We start from the raw sequence: 19,059 nt of genomic DNA on the forward strand, positions 1-19,059 counted from the left end.
CTACAAATTGTGCTGTGTTTGACAAATTGCTTCACTGTTTAAGACAACATATCACCAAAAATTATCCCCGCCTTTCTTAATTTTAATATTTTACTAGTAAAAAAATAAACTAAATTCTAAATAAAAGTTATAAAAAAAACAGTGAGGAAAGGACTTTAATTAATGTGGGAATAATATGCAAATGTTTTGCTAATATGACTATCAGAAAGTTGCTGCCGTTTCCCAACATACCTAGCGGTGCCATGTCACTCCACAGCACGGAAGTGATATATCTGTTCTAAGCATCGTTTTTTCACTGTTTAGAGCAGATACTATCTTCAGTGTGTAACATGGGCACTTTAGATGCAGCGACACAGAAACAGAGCAGCCAATATGGGGTTAATAAACAGGGGACGTTTATAATAACAGGGTAAATCTCCACGCAAGGAGTATCAGGGGAAAAACAAGGGAAAAGCAGGTAAAAGTCTATCACTGACAGTTCACAGTTTAACTGGATGTAGCAGAGTCAAACCGGTTATAATCAACAGTTTTTTTCACTTAGCTGACTCTCTCCTCACAAGGCACATGCACGCTGATGCCAGTGTTGATTTTTCAGGTGTCCCCGCCCAAACAATGCTCTGTCTTCTGGCGGCAGCGGGCGGTCTCCGGTTTCCCCCGCTGAGCCCCTAGTCCATAACACGGCGCCTCACGTGCCCGGCTCCACCGACCCTGCGTCTCTTCTCTAGTCGGCCTGACTCCGCCGGTCCACTGCACTCGGCTTTTTCTCCCAGTCCTGAAGCCAGGAGCCTGGACCCTCTCACGCTGCTCTGCTGAGCCGGATCCAGCTCCGCTTTCCCGGGCAAAATGTACTCGTCTCTTCCTCCCTCTAGTCACACCAGGAGTCCCTCTGTCACCTAACCTCCCAGCTCTCTCTCTCGACACACCCCCTGCTTCCCTGTCACATGACTCCTCTGCTTGCAGTCTGTCTTCCCCCTGCAACAAGAGGTACGGCCCCGGCAGTTCCAGATCCCTTGCTCTGAAAGTACTTACACCCCGGTCTTCCCCCTTACAAGTGTTGTGGAATGAGTGCACACTGCTCCCGGTGTCATAGCACTGCTTTATTAGAAGACTTTTCCTTGCCTGTCTGTAGCTTCACTAACTATTATTGGCACCCTGGTCTGTGCTCTGATCAGAGTGAAAACGCTCATCTCATGAGATCTTACTGCTTAGTGAGGAGCGAGAAACCATGAAGTGTTCCACACACACCTCCTGGGGGCATCACTGCACTGTTTGAGAAGACCAATCACCGGCGCTCCAGCAGCGATGAGTATATTATCACACTTGTCCCTGCCTGTCAACAGCTTCATTATCTATTCCTATCACACCGGTCTTTGCTCTGATCTGAGGGTTTTCTCTGTGATCAGAGTATACCAGTGTGATAATAGGAGATAGTGAAGAGACACACAGGCAGAAAAAAAAGCCTTCAAATAAAGTAGCACTATGTCTTCCGGAGCAGCCACCTTCTTTTTTCTCTGCCTGCGCATGCACATTAGAAGCCTCCGTATTGCAGAGGTTTCAGTGAGAAGCTGTGCAATCCACAATCCGGCAGCGGACTTTCCTTGAAAAATAAGTACAAAAACCAAACGTTTTTAGATAGATATTTTCAAAGTGGTCAGTATTTATCTAAAATAAGTAAATACATAAATCATATTTTTTATTTTTAATAAAACTAGATTTTTCGTGATAGGTTCTCTTAAAATACCAATCATAGGACATATCTACAAAGTACATACGTAGTCACGTGGTGATTATCTTTTGTATTAAGGGTTTGTGTAACTTGTATTTGGAGTAAAAACTGCTGATTTGTCAGCTTCCTTCAAAACAGGATGAGATCAGAAGAGAATAAGAAAAATCATTCATTTTTCATGACTAAAAATTACAAATTTAATTATTATTGCCATTTATAGTCCATCCATATGTCCGTTTTTTGACATCTGCTTGCCAACCATATGATATCCCTTTTTTAACACCCATTTTTAAACCATTCACAACATTTGACATAAACCTGCATCTTATGTCGTGTCCTTGCCTTTAATGCAGACTTGAATGCCAAGCCCGCATCTTTTTCTGCACATGATGTCTGATTTAATCAGCCATCATGTGCCCCTAACAGCAGCGGGGGGAGAAGAGCTCCCCCTGCTGCTGTTAACCTCTAAAATCCTGCTGTCAATCTCTGTGTGTTCAATACTTTCTCCCTGTGTCATTTTTCATTATTACACATAATGTAATTTATGGACATCTATGGTGATTTTTTTGCCTGTGTGGATTGGATGGGATGTTACCGACATCTGGTGAGAATTTCATGTCAATAACACCTTTAAAAATATATTTGCTTAGAAAATCGGTGACATGTTCAATACTTATTTCACCCGCTGTTATGTATATACGAGGTATATATATCTATATAAAAGTATTTATATATATATATAAATATTTTTAATTACCATTGTTGCCTTTATCATATGAATCTATGAATACATTTATTTGCAAGCAGCAGATAGTGACATAAGTCTAAAACTTACAGATTGAGTTCTTGTCAGAATTGCTGGATGTTTAATGAGTGCAGAGATCTTGACAATTTTTGGGCCAAGTTGCCTAATACTTGGGCTTCAAGTTTTTTCACCCATAAAAGTCTTGTGACAAGACAGTTTCCTGTGTCTTTTCTCAACAGAATTATAAAATATGTATGCAATACCAGTGATCCGTATGGTAGCCTGGTAGCTGTTTTTTTTTTAGAACACTCATAAAGTTGAATGGGTGAGTCCCTTCCAACAAACAAAAGAGACTAATGCATGCTGCTATTTTTCTCACACAAACATTTGGTCCGTGTGAAAAAAAAGGATCATCAGAACTGCCCTATTTAATAACATTGGTCTGTCAGCCTGCTATCCATCTTAACCTGGTTAAAAATATAATTTTTAAAAAGTATCAGACCGGAAATGGAATAAAGATCATGTGAATACACATTATAGATTAGCTGCAAATCAAATTTGTATTTAATTATAGGAGGTTCACTGGATCTGGAGAAGTTAAACAATTAGCTTTTTGATTCATGAAAAATGGAAAAATGCCTGCCGCTGTTTTATATAATGTAGGAGATTGTATCAGCTAGAGATGGCTGACATTACCATGGTCAAGCTTCCTAATAATGTATTGAAGCTATCATATAACATAGCATAGAACAACCATCACATAATATAGCACATTACAAAGTTTAGCACAGCCTAACATAGCCTGTACAAAAGCTGAGGCAGGGAACGCAGCCCAGCAACCATTTTGGGGTTCATCTATTTAGCGAGTGAATGTCACAGCTCACAGTTTAAAAATCGAAGTTGGGAGAAAAAGCAAAAAAAACATTTGAATATACTTGTAGAGATGGGCAGATCTGAAGAAATTTTAATTTGCTTGATATTCCCAGGAAATTTGATTTGCAATGAATTTATTCTCCATTATTTGAGTGTCCCTTGTTATGATCTGTTATCTGAGATACTCCAGAGCGTAATAAACTTAAGTTGTAAAAATAAACACCCAACATTCACCTCACCGCAACCTCATTGCTCAATGTCCCCCATACAGTCTTCGGCAAGTCTTCTTACAGCTGCTGTATGTTGAAACCCCAGAATCTTCATGTTAGGTCAGGACCGATTAGGACTGCAATGTACCTTTGAATGCACAGGGACATCCCAGACCAAGTCGCGGCTGAAGCCAAGAGTGCCTGTCCCAGACTTGATGGTGGCTGGAAGTCCCAGCCTATTGTGAAGAGGACCTTGGTATTCGAGTAAAATAGCAGTATAGATTCAGCGAGGACTGTACAGGGTTTTTCTTAGCCTCTTTTTCTGGCCCTCTATGGTCCAGAAAAATGGTGGACTGTTGGCTGCCATCTTACTAAATTCACCACATAAAATCTGCATTCTGAAGAATATGGATCCTTGTAAAATTGAGTGAGTAGAATTCAACTTCACTCGAATGAATTTGTCCAACTCCAATATTTTTTTGTGACAAAACAGCAATGAAGAATGGTTGCCATTCATTTACTCATAGCTATATATGTGGAGGTGACTTTGCCATTAATAAGACTGTGAATGAATTAAAGAGATTGAAAAAGGAAACATTTAGTCCTCTGAAATCTCAGAGCAAAATATTAGTAAAAAAATCAAATGCAGATAGTGCTCACCACTCTCTGATCCAGCAGCATCTCTTCACTACTGCTCATATTTTTGTGCTTGGCAGCAGTGGTGACTTCATTTCAATAGTGTGCATCACCGCTGCAGCCAATCACTGAACTCCGCGACTCTTGCCATCTATATCAGAAGAACCAATGCAACTACACTGTTAAAACGCCAGTTCACTGCAAGGTGCAAACAGTCCTGTAGTGAACTGGTATTTTAACCATATACACTATTTTCAAGAATGGTCTTTTTCAGTGATGTGTAGTTCCACTTGTTTCTGCATTCTCCAGCACACGATTCATGACAGCACACATCCAATACATTTTTGTATGGCAGTACAGCTTAGACACATTTGATTAGGCAGGAGAGCTATATGGCAACACATCAGTATCACATTGTGCTCACACAGCAATTATGCCTGTTAAACAATTGCCTCTATACAGCATTCTGCCAGCACAGTAGTCTTTCAAAGGCAGGTTGACCTTACATCAAAGTGCTAAGCGGTAGAATGGTTCCATCTTAGTAGAACTGTCATAATATTAATTACATATTATATAGGAAACAAATGAGATACACATTAAGCCAAACTTTTATCCCTTTCTAATATATTACTTACTAGTAATTAAAAGTATTATATGAATACAATGTTGCTGCTTTTAGATGCACATTACAAGGGAATGTAATTTGAAGTTAACCACATATAAAACGTCATAAAGACACAGATAAAAAATATTCTGCTTAAAAAAATATAACAAACATCCCTTCTCCAACACTTAGCATAAACATGTGTGAGAATTTTTTAATCCAAAGCCTACACATGTAGATGATGCCTTGAGAAACAGTAGACTATAACAGATAATTGGTTGATGTTTTAGTGACAAATGCTGCCTTCATACAACAGTGACAGTTTTCACATCTCTAAGAACTGTACAATTCTTATTCATGTTTATTATTATTATTATTCATCTGCTCTGTTTTGCATCTGTTTTTAAAAACTGATTTTTGGCACATCTGGGTGCAACCTATGGAGAGCTGAGCGAATTTACCAAAATTAAAATTTGGTAGTTTCGTTTAATTTGGCAGTGAAATTTTGATTCATATAGAATTTACTATTTAAATACCTTTATTCTGATCCATGATCTCTCCAGATTACTAAGCACAATACATGAAACGTTAAAAAATATATGTAAATATAAAATATCTCTCTTTAGCTTTCACCTGTCCCATTGTGACAGCCCCACAATGTCATGACATGGTTCACTATGCTGCCTGAGGCCTATAGGCCTCAATCTATGTCATGACATCATTTTGTAAAATATTCAAATTCAAAAGAATTCAATTGTTTTGCAATTTGTTTCACTCAAATTCAGCAAATTGTTGACCAGATTAATTTTAGGGCAGGTAAAGGGAAAAATATTAAATGTAAAACTCACCCCTCATCTCCAGTCACTCTATCAGGCTCTTCAGTGCCTCTGGCTCTGACTATGCCTTACAATGTTATAATATAGTGGGATGATTCGTGTCATAAATTTGTGTGAGGCCTAATATAAAAATACGTAAATCAAGAGCAGCATACCTATAGTATTAAATTAATAATACAACCTATAGAAGCAGGTGCAATCAGACTGTGGCCAATATACAAGCACGTATACATTAACTATGTGTAATCACACTGCTTTAAAGGAATACCTGATTTCCATTATTTTTACACTCAGAAAAAAAGAGATATCACCAGGCTTACTTCATATTAAAACCTTTCTGGGAAGAATGGGTGAATGAGGATGCACAGTCCAAGAGGGAGACTTAATTATGTTTAAATCACTAAACTATGTTCTCCTTCTTCATAGGCATGTTGTACAAGTACATAGAGATACAACTCTGTATACCAGTATGTATATTTTTACATATATATATATATATATATATATATATATATATATATGTGAACTAGCTATTGAGCCTGTTCTACGACCGGGTGGCGAGCATTTTTATTGGTATATGGTCTCCCATGCTGGTATGTGCTGCCCCCATCCTGGTATTTGTGCTGCCCCCATCCTGGTATTTGTGCTGCCACATCCTGGTATTTGTGCTCCCCAATCCTGTTCCTCCATCCTGTTATGTGCTGCCCTCATCCCTATCCTGGTATGCATGGCACCCCTCACCACTAATCCAGGTATGCATGGCACCCCTCACCCCCAATTCTGGTATGCATGGCACCCCTCACCCCCAATCCGGGTATGCATGGCACCCCTCTCCCCCTATCCTAGTATGCATGGCACCCCTCTTCCCCAATCCTGGTATGCATGGCACCCATCATCCCGAATCCTGGTATGCATGGCTCCCTCATCCCGAATCCTGGTATGCATGGCACCCCTCATCCCCAATCCTGGTATGCATGGCACCCCTCATCCCCAATCCTGATATGCATGGCACCCCTCATTTCCAATCCTGGTATGCATGTCACCCCTCACCCCCAAACCTGGTATGCATGGCACCCCTCATCACCAATCCTGGTATGCATGGCACCCCTCATCCCCAATCCTGGTATGCATGGCACCCTTCACCCCCAATCCTAGCATGCATGGTACCCCATCCCTCATCCCTATCCTGGTATGTATGGTACCCATCATCCTGGTATGCATGGTAAGCCTCATCCCTTTCCTGGTATGCATGGCACCCCATCCCTAATCCTGATATACATGGTACCCCTCATCCCTATCCTGGTATACATGGCCCCTCATCCAAATCCTGGTATGCATGGCCCCCCAGATCCCTATCCTGGTATGCAGGGTACCCCTCATCCATGTTCTGGTATGCATGGTACCCCTCATCCCTATCCTGGTATGCATGACACCCCTCATCCCAAATCTTGGTATGCATGGCACCCCTCATCCCCAATCCTGGTATGCATGGCCCCCTCATCCCAAATTTGATATACATGGCACCACTCATCCCAATCCTGGTATGTATGGCACCCATCATCCCCCAATCCTGATATGTATGGTACCCAATTCCTCATCCTGGTATGCATGACTTCCTAATCCCCAATCCTGGTATGCATGGTACCCCTCATCCCCAATCCTGGTATGCATAGCACTCCTCATCCCCAATCCTGGTATGTATGGAACCCCTCATCCTGGTATGCATGGCACCCCATCCCTCATCCTGGTATGCATGGTACCCCGCATCCCTGTCCTGGTATGTATGGTACCCCTCATCCTGGTATGTATGGCACCCCATCCCTCATCCTGGTATGCATGCTACCCCACATCCCTATTCTGGTATGCATGGCATACCTCATCCTGGTATACATGGCACCCCTCATCCCAATTATGGTATGTATGGCCTCCTCATCCCTCAATCCTGGTATGCATGGTACCCCGCATTCCTATCCTGGTATACATGGTACCCCTCTTCCCTATTCTGGTATGCATGGTACCCCTCATCCTGGTATGCATGGCACCCCATCCCTCATCCTGTTATGCATGGCACCCCATCCCTCATCCTGTTATGCATGGCACCCCATCCCTCATCCTGGTATGCATTGTACCCAACATCCCTATTCTGGTATGTATGGTCTCCTCATCCCTCAATCCTGATATGCATGGTCCCCTCATCCCTCATCCTGGTATGCATGGCTCCCTCATACCCAATCCTGGTATGCATGGCACTTCTCATCCCTCAATCCTGGTATGCATGGCACCACATATTCCTATTATGGAATGCATGGTACCCCTCATCCATATTCTGGCATGCAATGTACCCCTCATCCTGGTATGCATGGTACCCCATCCATCATCCTGGTATGCATGGTACCCCACATTTCTATCCTGGTATGCATGGTACTCTTCATCCCCCAATCCTGGTATGCATGGCACCCCTCTTCCCCCAATCCTGGTATGCATGGTTCCCCTCATACCCCAATCCTGCTATGCATGGTACCCCTGATCACCCAATCCTGCTGTGCATGGTACACTTCATCCCCCAATCCTGGTATGCATGGTCCCCTCACTCCCAATCCTGGTATGCATGGTACCCTCACCCCATAATCCTGGTATGCATGGCACCACTCTTCCCCCAAAACTGGTATGCATGGTACCCCTCATCCCCCAATCCTGGTATGTGTGGCCCCCTCATCTGCCAATACTCACCTTTCTTCCCTGTACTCCAGCGCTGCTGTGTCCTGTTCTGCCGGAGGCCGGGGGAGGAGTGTGGCACCGGAGTACGCGTGTGCCCATACCGCGCTGTTCGGCTCCATTTTGCTGAAGAGACACTGCAAATGTGTCTTCAGTAAAATGGCACCGGATAGCGCTATGCGCATGCGCCCACTCCAACGCCTTCACTCCTGCCCCAGTCTCCAGCGAGAAGAGAGGCACCACTGCAACGCTAGTCCCGGTCAGGTAAGTATGTAAGTATGGCGCCGGATATCGCGGTATGTGTTCAGTATCTACGCATACCGCGATCTCCGGCACCATACACTCCTCTTACCTGTAACGGCTCCATGCGTTCTTCGGTCTGAAGCCAGACTGCGCATCACGCATGCGCAAGCTATAGAGGCTTCAGACAGAGGGACGCTTGCAGTGTTATCAAAGCAAAAGGCTACTTTGAAGAACCTAGAATATAAGACATATTTTCAGTTGTTTCACACTTTTTGTTAAGTACTGTATATTTTTCCACATGTGTTAATTCATAGTATACAGAAAAATCTTTAAATGAGGTGTGTCAAAACTTTTGGTCTGTACTGTATATATACTGTATATACTGTATACACATATATATATACAGTTATATGAAAAAGTTTGGGCACCCCTATTAATCTTAAGCTTATTGTTTTATAAGAAGTGGTGTTTTTACAACAGCTATTTCAGTTTGATATATGTAATAACTGTTAGACACAGTAATGTTTCTGCCTTGAAATGAGGTTTATTGTACTAACAGAAAATGTGCAATCTGCATTCAAACAAAATTTGACATGTGCATAAGTATGGGCACCTCACCAGAAAAGTGACATTCATATTTAGTAGATCCTCCTTTTGCAAAAATAACAGTCTCTAGTTGCTTCCTGTAGCTTTTAATGATTTCCTGGATCCTGGATGAAGGTATTTTTGACCATTCCTCTTTACAAAACAATTCCAGTTCAGTTAAGTTTGATGGTCGCCGAGCATGGACAGCCCTCTTCAAATGATCCCACAGATGTTCAATGATATTCAGGTCAGGGGACTGGGATGGCCTTTCCAGAACATTGTAATTGTTCCTCTCCATGAATGCCTGAGTAGATTTGGAGCGGTGTTTTGGATCATTGTCTTGCTGAAAGATCCATCCCCTGCATAACTTCAACTTTATCACTGATTCTTGAACATTATTGTCAAGAATCTGCTGATACTGAGTTGAATCCATGCGTCCCTCAACTTTAACAAGATTCCCGGTGCCGGCATTGGCCACACAGCCTCAAAGCATGATGGAACCTCCACCAAATTTTACTGTGGGTAGCAAGTGTTTTTCTTGGAATGCTGTGCTTTTTTGCCGCCATGCATAACGCCTTTTTGTATGACCAAACAACTCAATCTTGGTTTCATCAGTCCACAGGACCTTCTTCCAAAAAGAAATTGGCTTCTCCAAATGTGCTTTTGCATACCTCAGCCGACTCTGTTTGTGGCGTGCTTGCAGATACGGCTTCTTTCGCATCACTCTCCCATACAGCTTCTCCTTGTGCAAAGTGCGTTGTATAGTTGACCGATGCACAGTGACACCATCTGCAGCAAGTTGATGCTGCAGCTCTCTGGAGGTGGTCTGAGGATTGTCCTTGACTGATCTCACCATTCTTCTTCTCTGCCTTTCTGATGCTTTTCTTGGCCTGCCACTTCTGGCCTTAACAAGAACTGTCGTTGTGTTCTTCCATTTCCTTACTATGTTCCTCACAGTGGAAAGTGACAGGTTAAATCTCTGAGACAGCTTTTTGTATCCTTCCCCTGAACAACTATGTTGAATAATCTTTGCTTTCAGATCATTTGACAGTTGTTTTGAGGAGCCCATGATGCCACTCTTCAGAGGAGATTCAAACAGGAGAACAATTTGCAAGTGGCAACTTTAAGTAGCTTTTCTCAGGATTGCATACACCTGGCTCTGAAGTTCAAAGCTCAATGAGGTTACAAAACCAAAAAAGTGCTTTAGTAAGTCAGTAAAAAGTAGGTAGGAGTATTTAAAACAAGAAAATGATAAGGGTGTCCATACTTATGCACCTGTCAAATTCTGTTTGAATGCAGATTGCACATTTTCTGTTAGTACAATAAACCTCATTTCAAGGCAGAAACATTACTTTGTGCAACAGTTATTACATAAATCAAACTGAAATAGCTGTTGCAAAAACACCAATTTTTATAAAACAATAAGCTTAAAATTAATAGGGGTGCCAAAACTTTTTCATATAACTGTGTGTATATATATATATATATTATATATATATATATATATATATATATATATATATATATATATATATATATATATATACAGCCATGGCCAAAAGTGTTAGCATCCTTGTAATTGTTCCAGAAAATGAAGGATTTCTCCCTGAAAATTATTGCAATTACACGTTTTGTTATGCACATGTTTATTTCCTTTGTGTGTATTGGAACAACACAAAAAAACTGAAAAAACGGCAAATTGGACATAATTAGTGTTGAGCCACCCCCATAGTGTTCGAGTTCGGTTCGGTTCGTCGAACACCCGTATGTTCGCCGAACTGTTCGTCGAACACCTTCGAACACCGTTAAAACCAATGGCAGGCAAACAAAAACACATAGAAAACACATAGAAAACACTTCAAAGGTGTCCAAAAGCTGACAAACTGCTCAGAAGACACAACTTACACATGGAAAAGTGACAAGTACATATAGTCATGTGAAAAGAAAAGAGGTGGAGGAGTAAAAGGAGGGGGAGACACAGATATAGGCATGTCATGCCCTTCTAAAATCAAGAAAGGCTGGAGTAAAAATCTAAAATCAGCCTACCAACACCCAGACGTTGTGACAAGAAAATTAAAAAAAGAAATATCTTTGGGTAGAATGGCGGTTCCATTCAGAACACTTTCCTTACAAGACGTAGTGGTATCCCCGTTGTGAGTTGTGCCAAAAACGGAACCCAATACATTCGGACTAATCCACCATTTGTCATATCCATGGGGCAGGTCAGTAAACGGCAACATCGACGCGGAACCAAGTACAGTAGTATATACTGTACATCCTTTGACAAGGCAATCAGGCGGATCAAGAAGTTGGGAAGGGTCACCCTAATGGCCAAAACAGACATTGATGCGGCGTTATGGTTACTTACTACCTGTGCCTCCGTATAGTGTCCACCTATTGGGCTGCTTCTGGGAAGGAGCATACTATATAGATCGCTGTTTGCCCATGGGGTGCTCCAGATCCTGCTCACTATTTGAGGCGTTTACTTGCTTCCTCGAATGGGTTGCAATGGACGTTTCTAAGGGGGCACATATTATCCATTACCTCGACAACTTCTTATGCCTGGGCCCAAAAGATTCACCACAGTGTGAATACATGCGGTAGTCCAACTGTGAGAAGGAGAGAGCTGGAGGGAGAGCGGACACCACAGAGCCGAGGGGTTAGATGGAGAACGGAAGAAGGAAAGAAGGCGAGGGAGGTAAGGGAGTACAGTGGAAGGCCGACCTGAGCTCCCCCACATTCCTGCTGGGCAGGGAACAGTCCTGGGAAGAAAAGCCGCTTGCGCATCCCTTTGAGGTTAGGGGCGCGAGCGGGCAGAGGGACTACCCTGGAGTGCGAAGCCGACACGGCCAGTCCGTTCCTGCCCGTGCGACCTCCGTGTCGCCGGGTTTGGGCCAGAGCCGCGGTGGACCCTGACGGCCAGCCCCCCTGTCCCAATACTGGTGCCTGTCTGCTGGTGGGTCGAGCCCCCCCGCAGTGGAGGCAGGTCTAAGCTCTGTAATTTAAATTGGCTCTGTAATTTGAATGAGTACACCTTAAATCCTTTTGCAAGGATCTATTTGAGGGCAAGTCTGATGCCAGCAGCCGCGGTAATTCCAGCTCCAGTAGCGTCCACTAAATCTGCTGCAGTTAAAAACTTTTATAAGGATCGAGCTTGGCGGTCCACCGCAAGGCGTGCTACCGCCAGTCCCAGCCCCTTTGCCTTGGGGCGCCTCCCCGATGCTCCTCACTGAGTGTCCCGGGGGCCCGAAGCATTTCCTTTGAAAAAATTAAGTGTCCAAACCACAGGTGGTAAAGCTTGCTCAACAGCTGGGATACTCCGCTGACTAGCAGACACTGCTACTAGGCCCAAAGTATTGCCTGGGCTAGATGCAGTTAAAAATTTGTAATTAGATCTACAGGCGGTGGCTACTCCGCTGACTAGCAGACACTGAAGCTTTGGAGCAGACCTCTGATTCCCAGGCTATAGTATGAGTAAACAGCTCTTCAGACTCAACCATCTGTATTACCCCAAGCCATAGTGTATGTAGTTTCTTACGGTTAAAAGGGGGGGTGGGAGACCCGACCCACCTGGAATTGACGATGCCAACGTCATGTAAAACACAGCAAGGGGACTCCAAAAAGAGTCTCCATTTTTTCCCAAAATTGTGGCACAGACACCACTTAAGTGGCATAAATTGTCCCAGAGATGCTTAAAATGGTTGGCGAGATGATTTTCCAAAATCCTCAAGTTTTTAGTCTCCCCAGGATGGGCAGATGGTGGTTGGCCCGGCCCGCTAGGCCGCATTGTATCACAGTGAGCTTCGCATTGCAACTTATGCTTCATATCCATGTGACGGTTCAAGCATAAAGTACTCAAACTATTGTTTTTTTGGCCTCCACTTAGCTTTTGGTGACAAATGTTACAGATAATATGAGTTGGGTCATTCTTAACAATCTCAAAAAATGCCCAGGCTATGCAAGGTTTAGAGCCCATGCTCTGACTGTGGTGGCCCCTCCGCGGACCGTGGCGATTGGTCATCCCCTTTCGCTGCCCCTTACTCAACGAATTCACAAACATCTCCCATTGGTTTGGAGTCCCATTATGCCCAACAAAAACCATAGGCCCCACAACAAAGCTATCGTTCTTAGGCATCGAAATCGACACCACAACAAGGTTGTTCTGCCTCCCATGGGAAAAAATACCAAAACATTACACCTGATTGAGGGTTTTTGGGCAGTATGGAAAGTAACACTACAGCAGATGCAAGCATTACTAGGTCTCCTCGTGTTTGCGAGCCGGATGATGCCAGTCAGAAGGGTTTTTTCTCGTCATTTATCACCCGCAACAAAAGGGGCATCAAAACCGAGTCATAGAATCAGAATCAGCAGGCAGCTACGGGCGGACTTAGAGGTGTGGAACACCTTCTTATAATCATTCAACGGTCCCACGTTATTTATGTCAGCAGAACAGTCCAACATTGAACTAAGATTATTCACAGGGGCGGCAGAATCAGGCGGATATGCAGCCATACTAAATAACCAATGGTGCACAAGCTTATGGCCTCCGTATTAGGTAGAAAAAGTGCTGACAAAAAAACAGACACTCCTGGAACTCTTCCCAATAGTGGTAAAAATAGAAATATGGGGTGCGTGCCTGGCTAACAAAAATATACGCTTCATAACAAAAAACACCAGTCTAGCGCACTGCATTAATAACATGGCATCATCGTCTCTCCCAGTGCAAAGCCTACTACGCCGGCTAGCATTCCTGTGCCTAAAACACAATGTATGGGTCCACGCTAGCCACGATGCTGAGAGGTCTAACGCTGCTGCTAATGCTTTATCACAATTCAATTGGCAGATTTTCACAGAGCTCCTCCCCAACGCCCACCCATCGGGCAACAGTTGCCCACCCTCCCTATGGGATCTAGTGGTGATTAGTTGATGCCATTAATCAGAGCGTCAGTTGCCCCGTCGACCTGGCAAGCATACGGTAAGGCATGGGAAGAGTGGACATGACTAGTAGCAGGCAGAAAGGTTGACCAATGTGACCAAGCCAGATTACAAGTCACCATAGAATTTCTCTACCAGCTAATTATGAGGGGCATATCAGGGGCGTCAGCGCAGCGGTGTCTGATCAGAGTAGCATTTCTCTTCCAAATACTGAATTGGGGAGATGTGACAAAGAGATTCATCATCAGACAATCCATAAAAGGGTGGAAAAAGGGTCAGCCAAGTCAGGAGTGTAGACGTCCCGTCCCGTGTCACTAAAACTGATGTCTCACATCATATCCCTAACACCATTAACATGACACTCACAATTTGAAGCAACACTACTGTCTACTGCATTTGTGATCGCCTTCTTTGGGGCGCTATGCATAAGCGAATTAGTCCCTCAATCCAAAATTACCACCAGTTGAGGCTTATTACACCAGGACGTAGTCATAGCCAATAATGCAATACGTCTACGCATACGCCAATCAAAAACGGTTCCAGCGGGCAGGGGCACTTGGGTACTTCTGCAACCCACAAACGGTACACTGAGTCGGGTATATAACCATCAGATCACAAAGTAATTTCTTCCTATCACACATTGATGGAACGCCATTTTCAAGATACCAGTTCCAAGCTTTATTTAATAAATGCCTAACATCGGCAGGGAACCACCCCAAAGATTACGGGACACATTCATTCCACTTAGCCGCGGCCACGGAAGCAGCAAGAGCAGGACTGTCAGAAACGGAAGTTCAGAGGATAGGGAGATGGCGATCCACGTGTTTGGCGAGATACATAAGACCGGACTTGTTATCCTAAAGTGGTTTGTTTCTTTTACAGGTGACGCTAAGCCAACAGTGTGGGTGATAGGCCACTCGTATATATATTGGGCAGAAAAAAGGGCGAAAGTCCGCCCAGGCGGGAGGAAATTAGAGTTTCATAACACATATTTCAACTGAAGATGTATTAGAGGCCTGCATTGGCCACAGATACTAATGGAGGTAATCAAGGTATGGAGAGAGGCAAGAGGTCCAGTCATCTTATTTATACAGGCCGGGGGAAATGACCTAGGTCATCACAAGAGCGCATAACTAATGGCAATAATGAAACTAGACACTGAGCGCTTCAGAGAATTTTTCACAAAACTAACTATAGTATGGTCAGAGATTGTGCCGGTAGCTGTATGGCAAGGTGCGCGAGACATCACGGCCATCGAACGGACAAGGCGGGTAATAAATATTCGGATGGCAAAATTTAGAAGAGACAGAGGTGGTGTAGTGATATGACACCGACTACAGGAAGGAGATATTGGACTGGACATATTCCTGTCAGGACTCCAGGACGGAGTGGAACAAGCGTTAAGAGTGATGGATGGGGGTCAGAGTCCGGCATACAAGTACACAGAATCCTCCGTGGCCTGGAAATAGAAAGGATATGTTGGAGAGTTAAACTTGTTGGCCAACTTCCGGTGTGGAGACACAGGGCATGCTGCAACAAGCTGAATTATTTTAGAAACAAAATGCCTTTCAAATGGAATGAGTATAAAGAGTTAATAAAGCTGTGACCGATCCTCACCCATCCAGTTGTAAGAGTTACATTATTGTATTGTCAAGGAAAGGGGGGCGGTAGGGGGGCTGAGCGTCTGGGTCTGGTTGGGGGTCCCCACAGTCTGCTTAGGCTAGATGCAGTTAAAAATTCTTATTAGATACACAGGCGGTGCAGCTTCCTTCGCCGTTGGGCTACTATGCCCAAAGTATTGCCTGGGCTAAATACAGTTAAAAATTCTTATTAGGTACACAGGCGGTGCAGCTTGCTTCACAGCTGGGCTACTACGCCCAAAGTATTGCCTAGGCTAGATGCAGTTAAAAATTCTTATTAGATACACAGGCGGTGTAGCTTGCTTCACAGCTGGGATACTATGCTGACTAGCAGACACTGAAGCTTTGGAGCAGACCTCTGAGTAAACAGTTCTTCAGATTCAACAATCTGTGTTACCCCAAACCATAGTGTATGTAGTTTCTTACGGTTAAAAGGTGGGGGGGAGCGACTCAACCCACCTGGAATTGTCGATGCCAACGTCACGAAAAACACAGCAAGGGGACTCCAAAAAGAGTCTCCATTTTTTCCAAAAATTGGGGCACAGACACCACTTAAGTGGCATCAATTGCCCCAGAGTTGCTTATAACGGCCGGTGAGGTGATTTTACCAAATCCTCAAGCTTTTAATCTCCCCAGGATGACACAGGGGTAGAAAAGTCCTTGCGGATCCATGATTTGTTCATCTTTATGAACGTGAGTCTGTCTACATTCTCAGTGGACAGCCTCGTGCGCTTATCTGTCTGCACACCAGCAGCAGCGCTGAACACACGTTCAGAGAGAGCGCTGGCTGCAGGGCATGACAAGATCTCCAAGGCGTGAGTGGCGAGCTCCGGCCATTTTTCCAGATTGGAATCCCAAAATGAGCAAGGGTCCAGTGACACAGTCATGGCTTCAATGTTCACTTGGAGATACTCCTGTACCATCCTCTCTAGGCATTGACTATGTGTCAGACTTCTTGTCTCCTGTGGCCTTGCAAAGGATGGTCTAAAAAGTGGTGAAACGATTCCACAAAATTGCTGTAACCAGCAGCCACTTTGTTACTGTTACGGTTTGAGTGATGAAGACTCAACAGTCCCACGGTTGGCAAGCTAGAACTGTGAGATTCACTACGTGCACCACTGGTGTTTTGTGGAAAAGCACATGTAAGATTCTGCAACACCCTCTGCTGATACTCCTGGATGCGTGAATCTCTTTCTATGGCAGGAATTATTTCAGCAAATTTACTCTTGTAACGGGGATCTAAGAGTGTGGCAACCCAGTAGTCGGGATTACTTCGAATTCTGTTAATCCGAGGGTCATGTTGCATGTACTGCAGCAAGAAGGCACTCATGTGTCTTGCGCATCCAGGAGGACCAAGCCCTTGTTGTGTTGGTAGCAAGGTAAGAATCATGCTTCCTTCGTCTGCCCTCTCCCCCCAACCTCGCAAAACAGAAATGTGATCAAGGTCTCCCTCATCTGATGAGTCTTCCATGCCCATCGCCAGTTCGTCGTCCACTTCTTCCTTGGCTCCTGCACCTTCCTCAACAGTTTGGCTGCTACCATGTGCACTGGTTAATCAATCTCCTCCACCCTACCATGCCGGGCGCCTTGATGCTGCCGACCATCTGGACCTTGGAGATGTTATCCCTTCCGCATACGACTTCTCCTTTACTTCCCCCACCTCCTCTTGTCCCACCACCTGACTCCGAATTCTGTTTAACGTGTGCTCCAGCATGTAAATCACCGGAATAGTCATGCTGATAATGGCATCGTCAGCACTAAACATCTTCGTCGCCATTTCAAAACTGTGCAGAAGGGTGCATAGGTCCCTGATCTGAGACCACTCCTGCAGCCTGATTTGCCCCACCTCTGGATCTCATTGGCCCAGGCTATACTTCAGAGCGTATTGCACCAGGGCTTGTCGGTGCTGCCACAGTCTCTGCAACATGTGCAGAGTTGAATTCCACAGTGTCGGCACATCACATTTCAGCCGGTGAACTGGCAGGCCCAACGACTTCTGTAGAGATGTAAGTCGTTGAGCTGCGGGATGCGAATGGCGGAAGTGAGCACACAGCGACCGTGCCCTCTGCAGAAGGCCATCTAGTCCAGGATAGTGGGCTAAACATTGCTGGACAACCAGGTTCAACACGTTAGCCATACAAGGCACGTGTGTGACATTGCCCCAGCGAAGTGCCGCACCCAGGTTTGCAGCATTGTCGCACACGGCCTACCCTGGTTGCAGGTCCAGTGGAGACAACCATTCATGAAACTGGGTCTCCAGAGCAGACCACAACTCCTCAGATGTGTGACTCACATTTCCCAGACATTTCAAAATAAACACCGCCTGATGCCGTTGAGCCCTGCTGCCAGCATAGTAAGGAGGTGTGCAGGATTCCTTCTGCGCAGTTAGAAAGCGGGTGGCATTACCAGACAGGCTTTGGGTGCAGGTAAAGGACCGAGAGGAGGTTGAGGAGGCAGAAGCAGTGGAGGAACTTCTATATAAAGAGGATTGACGCACAACTCGTGGGGACGGCATGACTTGGACAGCAGCCCTTTGTCCTGCTGTCACCATAGTTACCCAGTGCCCAGTCAGCGACATGTAACGCCCCTCGCCATGCCTACTCGTCCAAGTGTCTGTGGTGAAATGCACCCTGTCACACACAGAGTTTCTCAAAAAAGTGGTGATGTTGTGTGCGACATGCTGGTGTAGGGCAGGCACACCTTTCTTTGAGAAGTAGTGCCGACTGGGCATCTGGTACTGGGGCACTGCAACGGACATAAGGTCTCTAAAATCCTCTGTGTCCACCAGGCAGAAAGGCAGCATTTCTGTAGCCAAGAGCTTGCAGATGGTGAAATTCAACCTCTTAGCTTTCTCATGGCTAGGAGGAAATGGTCTTTTACTTGTCCACATCTGAGGGACCGAGGGCTGGCTGTTGTGCTTAGACGGGATTGAGTAGGGTGTCCCCGGCAAACTGCCGGTCTGTGAGGAAGATGCAGGCGGAAAAGTTAGGTTGCCTTGATCCAAAGGTGGTGCTCTCGATGTTGGAGAGCGCTCATCACCAGCTGGTGTTTCCACTCTAAATGAAATGATGACCTGGCAATCACACTGGCTGTTGCGGGTAAAGAGGTGGCAGGTCTGCGTCCAAAAACATGTGTGACTGCTGTCCTCCCAGTCACAGAGGATGAAGAGGCCACGGATGCCCAAGATGGGGCAGACGGTGGTTGGCCCGGCCCGCTAGGCCGCATTATAGCACAGTGAGCTTCCCACTGCAACTTATGCTTCATATCCATGTGACGGTTCATGCATGAAGTACTGAAGCTATGGATTTTTTG

This window comes from Phyllobates terribilis, unplaced genomic scaffold (assembly GCF_046119375.1).
Source record: "Phyllobates terribilis strain yellow unplaced genomic scaffold, ASM4611937v1 Scaffold_9__5_contigs__length_417890890, whole genome shotgun sequence".
NCBI classification, from domain to species: Eukaryota; Metazoa; Chordata; class Amphibia; order Anura; family Dendrobatidae; genus Phyllobates; species Phyllobates terribilis.